Below are 15,039 nucleotides of genomic sequence, written 5' to 3' on the forward strand. Positions count from 1 at the left end.
GGCCTCAAGAGAGATGGGCTAGGATAGAGCTGAGGAGCGGGGTGGGGCTCTCATCTCAGTGCCTCAACTCCCTCATTTATAAAATGAGGATAAAATTATTCATAATATGTTAGTTCATGCAATGTGAGTTAGCTTAGTTTAATAGGAGGTAGACTGTGGTGAGGTTTCAATGGGAGAAGACATATTGAGCAAGTGGAGGAAGGCCAGACCCAAAGCAGGTATCCAGAGAGCTGGAGCCTTCTTATCCTCTCATGACCCTGATATTTTATTTATTTTTATTTTTATTAATTTTTTTGTGTGAAATGTAGTCTTGCTTTGTCACCCAGGCCGAGTGCAGTGGGGCGATCTCGGCTCACTGCAACCTCTGCCTCCTGCATTAAAGCAATTCTCCTGCCTCATCCTCCCAAGTAATTGGGATTACAGGCACATGCCATCACACCCGGCTAATTTTTGTATTTTTAGTGGAGATGGGGTTTCGCCATGTTGGCCAGGCTGGTCTTGAACTCCTGACCTCAGGTGATCCACCTACCTTGGCCTCCCAAGGTGCTGGGATTAAAGACATGGGCCACTGCACCCAGCCAACCCTGATATTTTTCTGTACATGCTTATTCATTTACAAATGCCACAAAGCAGGTGCCTGGAAGACTTCATGATACATAGTAGGTGCTCTATATCCATATGCTGAATGAAGAAATGGAAGTCTGGTCCAACTATGGTAGAAGGCACTGTCTGTTGTGTTCCGGGACACAGCTCCAGTGCAGGTGGCACACAGCACCTGGCACGTAGGTGTTCAATAAATGTGTTGATTGATGGCATATGACAAATTAAGGAGATTTGTTATAAACTCTGGCCCCTATAGCTTCATATTTCCATTACTTGCCTTTTGTTATTGATGGCTCTTCCCATCATTTTTCTCCTCTCCTATGAAGTTTTGAGGAACTTAGAAAACAGACTTGGCCTTTTTCCTCCTGTGATGGGACTCCCAGGTGCAGGTGACATTTAGGTCCCTGGTCAGCTAGTGAGTCCAAGTCCTTGTGTGACTTGTCTGATGTCCCCTTCCCCAAACCCTTCCCTGCACACAGGACTACTCCTATCCCATCTCCGTCCATGCCTAGGCGTGGTCACCATCTTACCTGCTTCATCAAAATGAGCATGGCCTCCCCCCTTTCCATGGCTCACAGGTGAGTCTATGGTCACCCTACCTTCCAGGAGGTACACTCGTTATTTGGGACCCAGATGTCACAACTGTTACCACACTAGACATACCAAATACTTGTTTTGCAAGCATCTCAACCATCAACCACACAGTGAAGGAGGGTTCCAATGAATGCTTCACAACATCCACAAGTGGTGTCTGTGGTCTGGTCTGGTTCTGGTTGCCTTCTGCCACCACATGGCACCAGCCCTCCAATGCCGTGTGTAACGTCAGGGGGTGGAACGGAGTGCTGCTGATGAAAAAATGACACCAAACACACAGGTGCCATGTGCCAGGCCCAGTGCCAACTGCTTTAGGGCCACACTGCCTGAGTCCTTCAACAGCCCCACAAGGTAGCTCACTATGACTGGCAACCCGCACTACAGGTGAGGAAGCTCAAGCTTGGAGCAGTAAAGTAACTTGCTCAAAGGCCAGGATGACCAGCTGGCCTCAGTTCACTTGAGTCTTTCTTGGCTTTAGCACCAAAAGTTCTACATCCAGAAAAACCCTTCAGTCCCTGGCAGGCCAGGATGATTGGTGACCCAAGCCAGGTCACCCAGATGATAAGTAGCAGAGCTGGGATCTGAATCCAATCAGTGAGACTCCAGTATGCACACTCAACTGCTGTGAAAAGCAGCCTTGGAGATAACTGTGATGTTTGTAACCAAGGATGGTAACCAAGGAAAAATCAATTGGCCAATAAGTCAAATTCAGGGAGATACTCTGAAATGAATCTTACATCCATAATGACAAAATAGGGTGAGTCTGTACACCAAAACCACGGGCCCTATAGAGGAAATAATGTTGGTATTTCTCTTTGTCTAGAAGTATCCAGGCTGGGCATGATGGCTCATGCCTGTAATCCCAGTGTTTTGGGAGGCCAAGGTAGGCAGATTGCTTGAGCCCAGGAGTTCGAGACCACCCTGGGTGACTTAGGAAGACCCCGTCTCCACAATAAAAAATAAAAAACAAAAAATAAGAATACTAGCCAGGTGTGGTGGCGTTCACCTATAGTCCCAGCTACTCAAGAGGCTGAGGTAGAAAGATCGCTTGGATCTGAGAGGTCAAGGCTGCAGTGAGCTCTGATCGCACCACTGCAGTCCAGCTGGGCAAAAGAATAAGATCCTGTCTCAAAAATAAAATAAAATAATCCAGTTCACTGTCTCAATTTCCCCCTTTGTCACTGGCCACAAAGACCTAGGAATTCAACTTAGGGTCCTGATGCAGGAGATGTCTTTATTTCTAAAACCATGAGTCAGTCATCTCACAGGTGGACATCAGGCAAAGCTGAAACATCCCTTGTTTTCGTTCCCACACTACATCACATGCCTAGCAAAGACTAAAGTAAACTGGTCCTTAAGTATTTCCTTCTGCCAACAGGATTATTTCCCATGACCAATAATGCTGGCTTAGAATAATGAAATAGGGACTCGAAGGTCAGTTTTCAGACTGAGTTTAAGTCTGTCATTAGAGGGGGAAAAAACCCACGGAGTTGGTTAGTGCCACGTGTCTTTTGCTCAGCACATATTGAGCTTGTCACAAATATGCAGACACATCCCTCGGCCTTACCTTTATCTTAAATTAAGAACGGCATGCTTGGCCTGTTTCTGACTGCAAATGTCTTAGCTAAAAACCAACTCAGAGCTCTTGGGCTGCGGGGCACTCCCTGGCCTGTGTTCACTCAGTTCTGAGTGCTGCCGGGCCTGCTTCTCTGCTGTCAGGGAGCATTCTTGATGTTTAAGACAATAAGCAACCCAGGAGATTAAAGAAGAGCCGTCCTCCATAGCACTCAAATAAACTGTAGGACAAGTTTCTGAGGGTTTACTATGCCTGGGAATTAGCTAGGAAGTTTATCTAAAATTCCCTGGCGATTCTGGATCTGCATTTCTTCATCAGTAAAATGCAGGGCTTGGCACATAAACCATAAGGGTTTTCTTGCTCTAGAATTCTCTGTAACGATAGCCCCTTGCCCTATTAGCAGACCATGAACCTCGGCAGATCTTTTATTTATTTATTTATTTATTCATTCATTCATTCATTCATTAGAGTCAGGTGAACATGAAACCTGGAGATTCTGATTCCATAGGTCCAGGGTGGACCCATGCATCTTCATTTTTTTTTTTTTTTTTTTTTTTCTGAGATGGAGTCTTGCTGTGTCACCCAGGCTGGAGTGCAGTGGCACAATCTCAGCTCACTGCAAACTCCACCTCCTGGTTCAAGCGATTCTCCTGCCTCAGCCTCCCCAGTAGCTGGGATTACAAGTGTGTGCCACTACGCCTGGCTAATTTTTGTATTTTTGGTAGAGACGGGGTTTCACCATGTTGGCCAGGACAGTCTTGAACTCCTGACCTCATGATCCACCCTCCTCAGTCTCCCAAAGTGCTGGGATTACAGGTGTGAGTCACCGCGCCCGACCTGCATCTTCATTTTTAACAAGCTGCCCAAATGATTTTCATGAGGTTCAAGGCATATTATCCCCAAATCTGGCACCTTCGCATTTGAGAAAATAGCAGAAGCAGGAAAGCCCTCCTGCCCTGACACAGGTCCTACAACCTAGAAGGTCACTCTGACTTTCTCCTGCTCTTCTCTCCTGAAGCCAGTCATAAGACCCTCATTTGAGAGGTTCCCCCTATACCCAGAGGAGAGGAGTATCCTTATCTCAGAAGATGCAGGGACATAGAGAAGAACCTGAACAAACGCCTTGCAAATCTCCCCAGGCTAGCACTGCTAGCTCTCCCCTGTCCAATCACACTTCCGCACACCTGACCACTCTTCATCAAACCTAAGCATAAAAATATGCAGGTTTCCCACTTTCTTTGGGTCTTCACTTCCGCTCTCATGTCAGGTAAAACTTACATGAAGTCGATGTGTATGCTTCTCACTTGTTAAGCTGTCTTTTGTTATAGGTGCCTCAGCCATGAACCTAGCAATGAATGAGGAAAGAAATCTTTCTTCCCCTACAGTTCTGCTGGGTTTTGCAATTGCTCTGTGAGAAACTCTACCCTGAGATGTCAAACCGAGGTTTGTCTCACACGTTTCCTTAAAATTTCCCATATAAGAAAAAATAGAAGTCTAAAATTTAAAGCATTTTCCACATTTTCTCTTGGGTATATGTTTTGTTTAACTCTCTATCCATGGGTGCTTGGGTAGGCAGGAATGTTATCACACCAGTTGTGGATATTGAGTAATTGACCTTATTATTATCTTTTTTTTTTTAGAAAGAATGCTATTGGCTCCAAGGTGCAGTTTGGAAGACGACCGACCTCTATTCCAACCTTGAGGTCAGCTTTGAGGATGCCTCTGCCTGCCATCTTTGGGCGTGTTCACAAGGCACATTTCTTTGAATACATTTCAGCAGTGACGCATTTTCACTTCTGGGGGATGGGTGCAAAAGTCATTCAGAGCTGAGTCTGGTGGAGAGGATGGGTGATATGCTGGGGAATACTTTTTGCTTTTAAAAGCATTTAAAGTACTTAAATACTTTTTTTTTTTTTTTTTTTGAGACAGAGTCTCGCTCTGTCACCCAGGCTGGAGTGCAGTGGCGCGATCTCGGCTCACTGCAACCTCCACCTCCCAGGTTCAAGCGATTCTCCTGCTTCAGCCTCCTGAACAGCTGGGACTACAGGCACCCGCCGCCACACCCGGCTAATTTTTGTATTTTTAGTAGAGATGGGGTTTCACTGTGTTAGCCACGATGGTCTCAATCTCCTGACCTTGTGATTTGCCCGCCTCAGCCTCTCAAAGTGCTGGGATTACAAGCATGAGCCACCACGCCAGGGCTTAAATACTTTTAAAGTACCCTTAAAATTAGTACTTTGGGTCTGGGTGTGGTGGCTCATGCTTGTAACTCCAGCACTTTGGGAGGCTAAGGCAAGAGGATCACTTGAGCCCAGGAGTTCGAGACCAGCCTGGGCAACATAGGGAGGCCCCCATCTCTACAAAGGATAAAAAATTAGCTGAGTGTGGTGTCATGCGCCTATAGCCCCTGCTACTTGAGAGGCTAAGGCAGGAGGATTGCATGAGCCCAGGAGGTTGAGGCTGCAGTGACCTGTGATTGTGCCACTGTACTCCAACCAGGGTGACAGAGGAAGATCCTGCCTCAAAAAAAAAAAAAAAAAAAAAAAAAAAAGAAAAGAAAATAAGAAAAGAGTACTTTTGTTTATAAGAGTAGGTAAGATTACTAAAATAATTCAAGTTAAATTTGAGATTTTTTGAAAAAACCCTGCATCATCATGCTTTTCTAGAGAAAAATCATAACTAAACACCTGTCAGCATTTAATCATCACACAGCAAATTATAGTCTATAAAAACAGTAGCCTGGGCTGGGCGTGGTGGCTCATGCCTATAATCCTAGCACTTTAGGAGGCCGAGCGGGGCAGATCATGAGGTCAGGAGATTGAGACCATCCTGGCTAACATGGTGAAACCTCATCTCTACTAAAAATACAAAAAATTAGCCAGGCGTGGTGGCACGCACCTGTAGTCCCAGCTACACAGGAGGCTGAGGCAGGAGAACTGCTTGAACCCAGGAGGCAGAGGTTGCAGTGAGCTGAGGTCGCGCCACTGCACCCCAGCCTGGGTGACATAGCAAGACTCTGTCTCAAAACAAAAACAAAAACAAAAACAAAAAAACCCAGTAGCCTGGGCAACACAGTGGGACCTCATCTCTACAAAAAACTTAAAAATTAGCCTGGCCTGGTGGCGTTCACCTGCGGTCCCAGCTACTGGGAAGGCTGAGGCGGGAGGATTGCTTGAGACCGGGAGGTGGGCTGGATGACAGAGTGAGACCTTGACTCTAGTAAGCAAATAAATTAAAGATCTGCTAAGGTTCATGGTTAGCTCATGGGGTGGGGGCTGTTGTTACAGTGAATTCTAGAGCAGGAAAGAACCTTAAGGTTTATGTAGCAAACCCTCCATTTCATGGATGAAGAAATACAGATCCAGAAAACTGTAGTAACCTAGCCAAGTTCTCATAGCCAGCTTGTGCCAGTGCTGGAGCTAGAACTCAGGCCTAGCCTGGTTTGTTAAGAGAGAAACCAAGCACTACGTTTTCATTACCTGTTACTATATGAAAGCACGCCTGAGCTAGAAATCAATATGAAGAGAGGGTCAGATAGTTCCCTTATGCAAAACTGCCAATTCAGGGACTACAGGCATGTGCCACTGCACCCGGCTCTGTCTCTCCATTTCCTTACAGCTTAACTTGATTTGTTTCAGACATCTGTGGACATATTGACCTTTATGATTGGGCTCATGGGAGAAAAAGATCATTCATACAGAGCCAGCAGTTTCATCAAGCCAACGATTGACCCCTTGTCTAGGATTTTTCTCTGGTGAACAGAAATTCCTTGGGTAAAAGAGCAAGGTGCATTGACAGAAAATGCTAATTCTCCAGTAAATGAATAGAGATTGTTCCTTTCTCTCCTGTCAATTGGCTGTGGAGGAAAGAACATGTAGTCAAAGGAGAGACACGTCGTAATATCCTCTCAAGGCTGCTTTCTCCTCCAATACCATGTCCTGTGCCCATGATTCAGAGTAAAGAGGAGAGCAGGAATGGTTGAAGGAAACAGATTATACAATAGAGGATCCCAGCTAAGGACTCCTGGGGAAAGCTGAAAAAAATGCAAGGTCTCTGCCAAAAGGCCCTGTAGGGAAATTCCTTTCAGAACCCAAATTTGGCAAAAACTTCAACGCTGTAAAAATCGCCAAAGCTAGGTTTCTGATTTCATTTTCCCCTGAAACTATATGGGATGTAGCTTGGCCCTGGCATAAGTTTAAGAATAGAAGTGGTAAATACTAACTTTAAATTCTGACTTTTAGCTACTTTGAGACCTTGCATATAATCTGTGTGTTTTCCTTCCCAAGTATGTAAATAATGTTTTTACATGTATAAGGATTAATTTGGCCTGAGAGCTACATGGAAGAGAGGCCCAGAAGTTTTGCTTTCAGAAAATGTGTAAAGTTTTTCCAAAGGGTTCTGTTAACAAAAACTTCTAGATAAATACTTCCTAATAAAGACAAGGAGTAAATTTATATTGTCTCTTGTCTTTCAGAAATTCCCTTTGCTTTGCCAAATAAAACACAGTGTAATTTTTTAGCTTGATAAAGAATGATGAACTCGATGTCTTGAATTTGCATACTTTTAAGAAAAAGAGGCAAAGATTTTTGTTGTTGTTTTTGGTTTACTTTTTAAAATAGTTGGCTAATAAAATCTGGATATTTGTTTGTAAGAAATTTGGTAGCAGAAAAAAGGATTAATAAAACACACACATCAAAAAACTGACCCAAGGCATTGTGTAAGTTAAAGAGAAGCAAAAGCTCAGTATGAAAGAATTCATGCATTAAAAGGCCAAGAGAGGATGTGAGGGAGAAAGGGAAAGTCATGGCCTTTAGCAACAGCTAGACCTGAATTCAAATCCCAATTCAACCACTTACAAGCTGTGTGATCTTGGATAAATTTCCTAACTTCTCTGAACCTCAGTTTCTGGACCTGAAAATTGGGCATAACAGCTGTTGTAATCCTGCTGTTGCAGGCCTGTGGCTTAACAAGAGCAAGCCTTCGGAAAGTGATAGCTAATGATGTATTTCATGGTTGATGCCCGCTGTAATGCTCATTCCATCCTGGGACATTCCTGTTGCCCTTGAAGTGCTAGCAATCTAGTAGGGGCATAGAGAAGCAGAAACACTTTTCAGCTCCAGTTCTGCCTTTCCAGCTTCTAACTGGGCATTTCTATTGGAAAGTTTTGCCCCAAATTCAAGGTGTATGAAACGAAGCCTTCCTTTCATTCTTCAGGCCTTGCTAGCTTCTGTGGAAGGTGCTGTGCCTTCCCAGTTGCTCAGGGTTGGGCCTGGTCTTGCTGATTCTCCTCACTGAGTCCCTTGGCTCTTTCTCTAGGATCTCTGCAGTCCCCCAGGACCCCGCTGTCTACTCCAGCTGCCTCTGAGCTGCTCACTCTTATGCCTGGATCAGCAGCAGTCTCTATCTTGAGCATCTTACCTTTTCACCAGACCCACCTGCCTGGAATCACTGCTTTCCAGTACTTCCTCATAAGACATGACAAGGAAGAGACTGAGCTCCTCACCAAGGACTCAAGCCCCTCACAATCTGATCACAATCTGCCTCCCCAAGGTTAACGTGCACAACTCCTTCCTGTTCCTTTAGGACAGATAAATGGATTGTCCCTTGGAAAGCCACTGTGAATACCTGTTGCTAAGCACTTGGCCATGCCATTCACCTGCAGGTTACCATTCAAGGTGGCCTCTCTCAAGTCAAATCTCCTCCTTGAAGCCTTCACGCTCTCTCCAGACCCCCGTCCCTCCCTTGACTAAACCCTGGCACCGTTTATTCCCTGTAGCACTGCTGGCTTTTCCTATGTGGCCTTGACTAGTAGATAATCTTGTCAGAGATAAGGTTTATCTCCAGGGCAAGCATGAATCCCCTGAGGGTGGTTTGTATGCCAAACTTCTGTAGCTTCCAGCAGTGCCTTGAGCCATAAGCACCCCTGGTGTCAAATAAGGACGCGGACAACAGAGAAATTCAGATTCTTGGTAAAGATCACATAACCTAGTAGGAGCGCAGTGAATCTGCAACCGGACTGCTGCAGGCCCCTGCCTGGCGCCATTCCTACACCCAGACACTGCCTGAAATTAGTGATCCCCGGACCCAGCACTAGACACTCAGAGGCGCTAGAAACTGGTTGTACCCAGTTCTAAGCTTTGGCTTCCCTGGGAAGACAAACGCAGAAATCCCTTCACACTGGGACGCAGGGCTGGATCAGCTGCCCTTACCCACCCCCACTCACCAGGTGAGAGAACCCGTGTGGTGTCACTTTTGTTATTTAAATGTCAAGGTCCTTATTCCCTGTTCTGCACACGATTTCCATTTCCAAATTTCTCCTTTGAGCCTTTTTATCCAATAGCTGCCAACCCAAGGTCATAAGGCAGTTCAATCGCCACCACATTGAGTTCCTGACATGGTGCTTCTGCCAGCCCCAGCAATCACAATTCTGGATCTGCAGTAGCCTCAGGCTGTCAGTTGATGGTTTAAATGTAGCATCCCTACACTCACCTTCTTTTTTCACAGGAAAAAACACTTCACATTATAAACTAACAAGTGCAGCACATAAAAGCTCACTTTAAACAGCTCAGAGCCGAACACTCTGTCCGTGCATTTCCATCAAAACGGAGATTTGAGATTCCAAAGTGCATGAAATACTTTAGGGCCTCCTACCTTTAGAATTTTCTTTTGACCCCTAAGCAGAGTTAAGGAGAAAGATCTGATGCCTAGGAAAGCTGAAGATGTCCAAGGCAGCTCTCATTATCTGTGGTCTGGATCAAGACCACAGACACAGCTCTTCAGTAGACACCCCTCCCCACAAACAGCCATTTGGACATCCTGTAACCTGAAACACATACTTGCAAGCAGTTGAGAGCAGGTGCAAATGACAGTCAGCTACACAAATAATTGGCCCCCAAATGTTTATCAGCTCCCTGCCATGGCCAGTTCCATTTATAGCTTATAAACGGTTATTAACTGGCTCCTTCCCATCTGATAGCCGGGCCCCAGAACAGGTGGTGAGAGCGGTGGGTGATTCGAGGCCTCCCTGGGAGGTGCTGTGTGTTTGCCTGTGGGTGGTCTTCCTGCCTGAGCCCAGTGCCCACATGAGAAGACATTGCAGAAAGCCTCCAATTTAGGAGATAACAGTCTGTGTTGTCTGTTTGTGTAAAACACTGTCCAAGTTACAGCTGGCTTTGCTTTCTGGCCAGCAAACATTGCCAAGAAGGGTTGAAAGGTCAGCATAATCAGCCCCCAAACACAATCCCTTCCCCCTTCTGGCCTTTGCAGACGGGCCGCAGTGTTCCATGGATTCTTTCGGAGGTTTGATTATAACAAAATGTTGCTCTAGCTGCGGCTTTGCACAAACCCTGCCAGGAGACGGAAGCCAGAGGGGTACGCCCAGTGGGAAGGAGGGAGGGTTTCTAGGGCTTTGGTCCTCTGTGATTTTGTTCTGTGCTAAAAACAGCTTTGTAGGTCCCCACAACGTGCTTTTCTCAGAAACAGTTCCCGATGCAATGGACCACAGAGACATCAGACCTTGGTTCCCTTGGCGTTTCCTTAGGAGAGACCGCAGGAGAAAGAGATGTCAGGGCAGAGTTTCTCCATCTTGCCACTATTGACATTTTGGGCTAGTCTTTCTTGTGGTGGGCTGTACTGTGCGTTTTAGATTTAACATCATCCCTGGCCATCACCCACAAGATGCCATTAGCAACCCCCTCTCCAGTTGTGACAAAAATGTCTCCAGATATTGCCTGGGGAGTAAAATCAACCCCAGTTAAGAGCCAGTGTGTTGAGAGTCTATATATACATTAACTAAAAAACAACGTCCTAAAGTATCCGAATAGAGGTTTGACAACACTAGAACAGTCTAGTAAAGCTACACAGAATAGACCGGTGGTAAATATTTGTCATCAGCCAATAAAATCCTGATTAATTTTTTCTTGCGGGGGAATGGTAATCAATGATCATGAAATTTGAAAAAGATTTTTAAAAAATAACTTCATGGTGAAAAATTGTTAAAAGACTATGGTGATGATGCTGTGGTTAGCTATAATGCAGCTAATATTTTTGAGCACTTTCTGTGTGAAAGGCACTGTGCTAAAATCTGCATTATTTTCCTTAGTCCCAGCAAATATATAGGAGGTAGGTCCTGATATTATCTCCATTTTACAAATGCAGGGCCTGGGCCTGGCCCAAGACTGTTTCCGAAGTACTCTCCCGAAGGTTTCCTGACTACAAATCATTCCCCACTCCCTGAATCCAAAACTGAGTTGAAGAGATGGCATGTATTTGGATAATTATGGAATGGGTTTTTTAAATTCCAAACTCAAAATAATAATAACGGCTACTATGTAGCCATTGCCTGGGGGCGGCAGGTGCATCCTCCCTTTCTACGCTCGCAATCGTCCTGGGTGAGGGACTTGCTGGCCGTGGCCCAGCGGCCGGAGCAAGATTTCAGGGCGGGAGCCGCTGCCCCTGCCTCCTCCTGAGCTGAAATTAGCGCCAAGGGTCTCCAGGTGGGACCCAGTCCCGCTCCGCGCGGTTCCCGGCTGCCTCCCTCTTTCTTTCTTCTCCGCCACACCAGAGAGGGGCACGAAGGAGTCGCTAGCCTTGGCCTGAGCCCCCGCGCCTGGCAGTCCCTGCCCCACAGTGTCTGCTCGAAGGTCGGGAAGACAGTCCTTGGCAGGGCCTGACCCCTCACCCGCTGAGGGCCCTCCCTTTGAGGCCTCTACGGCAGCCCCCGCAGGCTGACCTGGCTGCCCCCACTGAGCTCCCTGGGTCTGTCCTGCTGGTCTCCGCCTCGCTGGGCTCCTCCCGGGCAGTCCCCAGCCCCCTCTTCCCCCCACGCCCCCCACCGACAGCTGGAGTTCTCCCCGGAGGCGCCACTCTGCCTCCCGGGTGCCCCCACAGGTCGCTCCTGCGCTCCCCTCGCCTGGGTGTGAGGAGGACCGGGCCTGGGGACCTCCTGCGCTGGCGCCACTCTCCCTGCTCCTCCCACCCCGCGCCCGGAGGCTCCCGTCTGTAAGAGGACGGGACACTGAGAGGGCAGCGGGAGGGGGGACAGATCGTGTGTGACGCGCCCCAGGCATCTGAGAAGGGGGTGATGTCCTTCGCACACCCGAGAGGATGAACAGGTTAGTCGCATTTTTCAATGTTTAATGCGGCCCCTTCGCTGCTACCTGGCTGTGCGAAGGCGCACTGCACCCTCCCTCCCTCCCACAGCTCAGGCTCCCTCCCTCCCTCCCTCCTGCAACTCAGGCTCCCTCCCACCCTCCCTCCCTCCCGTAGCTCAGGCTCCATCCCTCCCTCCCCCCCCCTAGCTCCTCCTCCCTCCCACCCTCCTCCCACAGCTCAGGCTCCCTCCCACCCTCCCTCCTGCAACTCAGGCTCCCTCCCTCCCTCCCTCCTGCAACTCAGGCTCCCTCCCTCCCTCCCTCCCACAGCTCAGGCTCCATCCCTCTCCTCCTTCCCCTCCCTCCTGTAGCTCAGGCTCCATCCCTCCCCTCCCTCCCACCCTCTCTCCCGCAGCTCAGGCTCCATCCCTCCCCTCCCTCCCTCCTGTAGCTCAGGCTCCATCCCTCCCCTCCCTCCCTCCTGCAGCTCAGGCTCCATGCCTCCCCTCCCTCCCTCCCTCCCTCCCTCCCTCCCCAGCTCAGGCTCCATCTCTCCCTCCCTCCCTCCCTCCTTCCCTCCTGCAGCTCAGGCTCCATCCCTCCCCTCCCTTCCTCCCTCCCTCCCTCACGCAGCTCAGGCTCCATCTCTCCCTCCCTCCCTCCCTCCTTCCCTCCTGCAGCTCAGGCTCCATCCCTCCCTCAGTTCAGGCTCCCTCCCTGCCCTCCCCCTCCATCCAGCAGTTCAGGCTCTGTCCCTGCATCCCCTCTCTCCCGAAGCTCAGGCTCTGTCCCTCTCCTCCCTCCCCTCCCTCTGCTGCTGGCGCTTTCCAGCTGAGCATCCCGACTCACAGACACCACCGCAGAGTCCACACACACCATGGTTGTGGACAGAGCACATTTGTACACATTGATCAGAACTGGGCAGGCTTTTCCACAGCCTGAGGCGGAGAAAGTGCCCGTCTGAGTGATGTACTCAAACGTGACCATAGTTACCACCATGAACAACTTTAGAGTCTGTGTTTTCTTCCTTGGACTAAAGACATACAGGTGTTTGAACTACTCTTGGTTGACATGGTCTTAGAGTCTGTCACACGTTGGCCAACAAGCCCATGGCACTAGACTCCGGGGCTTCAGGACTGATCAACCCCGGATACTGAGGCCCTCCAAAGATTTCCTTCAAGTAGGAAACTTATGGAGGCCTCTGTGGGCCCCTGCACACACTAAGGTGAGCAAATTCAGCCTCTTTTCTCAGGAAACCGCAGTTTCCTCTGCTCCTCTGTGGGTTTCGAAGCCTCACCTCAGAGTTCCAGTAAGAGCAATGGTTTCTAAACCTGGATGTGTAAACAAAGGGCCTTGAATTCAACATAATTTTAAAATGCAAATATGGGCCTTACACGTGTCCTTGAGGGTTTAAGGCTAGACTTGGGTTGCGAGGCCTTGGGCACATCACTTAACTTCTGGACTCTCCCATATCCATCTTCCAAAGGGACCCTAATGGCAGCCACTCACTCAAAAGGCTTTATCCAGAACCACACAATGTCAGCAAAAGAATTTATAATTTTTTTAATCACATAAATAAAATTTTCTTTTATGATGAAAGGTTCTAAACAGGCCCCTCTTTGGTCCTTTCCATCTCTAACTTGCTGTAATTGCTGGATGGAGGGGCCACGCCATTGCAACTGAGGCTCATGGGAACTCACTATGTTATGTGCATTCGACAGCTGCCTGTGACTACAAAGGATGAGAGATTCTCCCAAACAGGGAGAAATGATCAGCCCTAGCAGATAGAGGGTGAGGCTTGGGAGTAGCCCCGCCCAGGGCACAAAACAGTGCATTGTTTGAGAGACATTAAAAGCAACCATGAGGCCAGGCACAGTGGCTCACGCCTATAATCTCAGCACTTTGGGAGGCCAAGGCGGGAGGATCCCTTGATGCCAGGAGTTTGAGACCAAGCTGGGCAACATAGGGAAACCCCATCTCTGCTAAAAATACAAAAATTAGCCAGGTGTGGTGATACACGCCTGTACTCCCAGCTACTCGGGAGGCTGAGGTGGGAGGATCACTTGAGCCCAGGAATTTGAGGCTGCAGTGAGTCATCATCTTACCAATGCATTCCAGCCTGGGCAATAGAACAAAACCCTATCTCAAAAATATTAGTAATTAATTAATTTTTTAAAAAGCAGCCATAAAACCCACTAAAGGGTCTGCTTCTTATTTTCACCTAAACACCACCAGTGATGAACTCTTCCTTCTTGGCCAAAAAACCTTTTGTTGGTCTCGGTTTTAAAGAATTGCTGCGATTTTGGCTGAGCTTTAATAATATAGCTGTAGATTTCAAATCAGCACATTTTCATGCTTACCCTTCAATAACATTCTATTCTCCACGAGGTTAATCTGGTTAATCTGGAGCACTCCCACCTCTAACACGTGTGGACTCAGCCAGCGGCATCCGTTTCAAGCTGCATTCAGGAGGGCCCAGAACCCAGGTGGTTTCAGAGCTGGTCATTCCACGAGGCCTGCAGGCCTGCACGTGCCTGCATGTAAGCAGCAGGTTTGAAAGAAAGAGTGACAGCACAGTGATCGTAGAGAGGAAAAACTACAACTGCAGGGACTTGAATTCTGTCACTGCAGGTGACTACTTTCAGTTTTTATTTGTGTTTAAAATTTAAAACAGTGAGACAGCGTACAAACTGCGGGGGGTAGTATCTTTTTATTAAGTGTAGATTTTACTTCATTCATGAAATATTTTACTGGATAGGAATCATATCTTTCTGTTGAAATGTACTTTCCTTTTAAAATTTTTGTTTTAGATCTAAAGACTAAGGAAATGATGACTACTAATGATTATTACTTGAAAATAATATTATTGTACAGAGAAGAATATTAAAAAAAGATCCAGGCTAGGTGCAGTGGCTCACACCTGTAATCCCAGCATTTTGGTGGCCAAGGCAGGCAGATCGCTTGAGCTCAGGAGTTTGAGAGCAGCCTGGGCAACACAGGGAGACTCTATATCTACAAAAATTTTTTTAAAAAAAGATTAGCCAGGAGTGGTGGTGCAAACCTGTAGTCCCAGCTACCTGGGAGGCTGTGGTGGGAGGATGGCTTAAGTCCGGGAGGCAGGGGTTGCAGTGAGCCGAGATTGTGCCACTGCCTTCCAACCTGGTTGACAGAGTG

Source organism: Nomascus leucogenys, chromosome 1a (assembly GCF_006542625.1).
Source record: "Nomascus leucogenys isolate Asia chromosome 1a, Asia_NLE_v1, whole genome shotgun sequence".
Lineage (NCBI taxonomy): Eukaryota > Metazoa > Chordata > Mammalia > Primates > Hylobatidae > Nomascus > Nomascus leucogenys.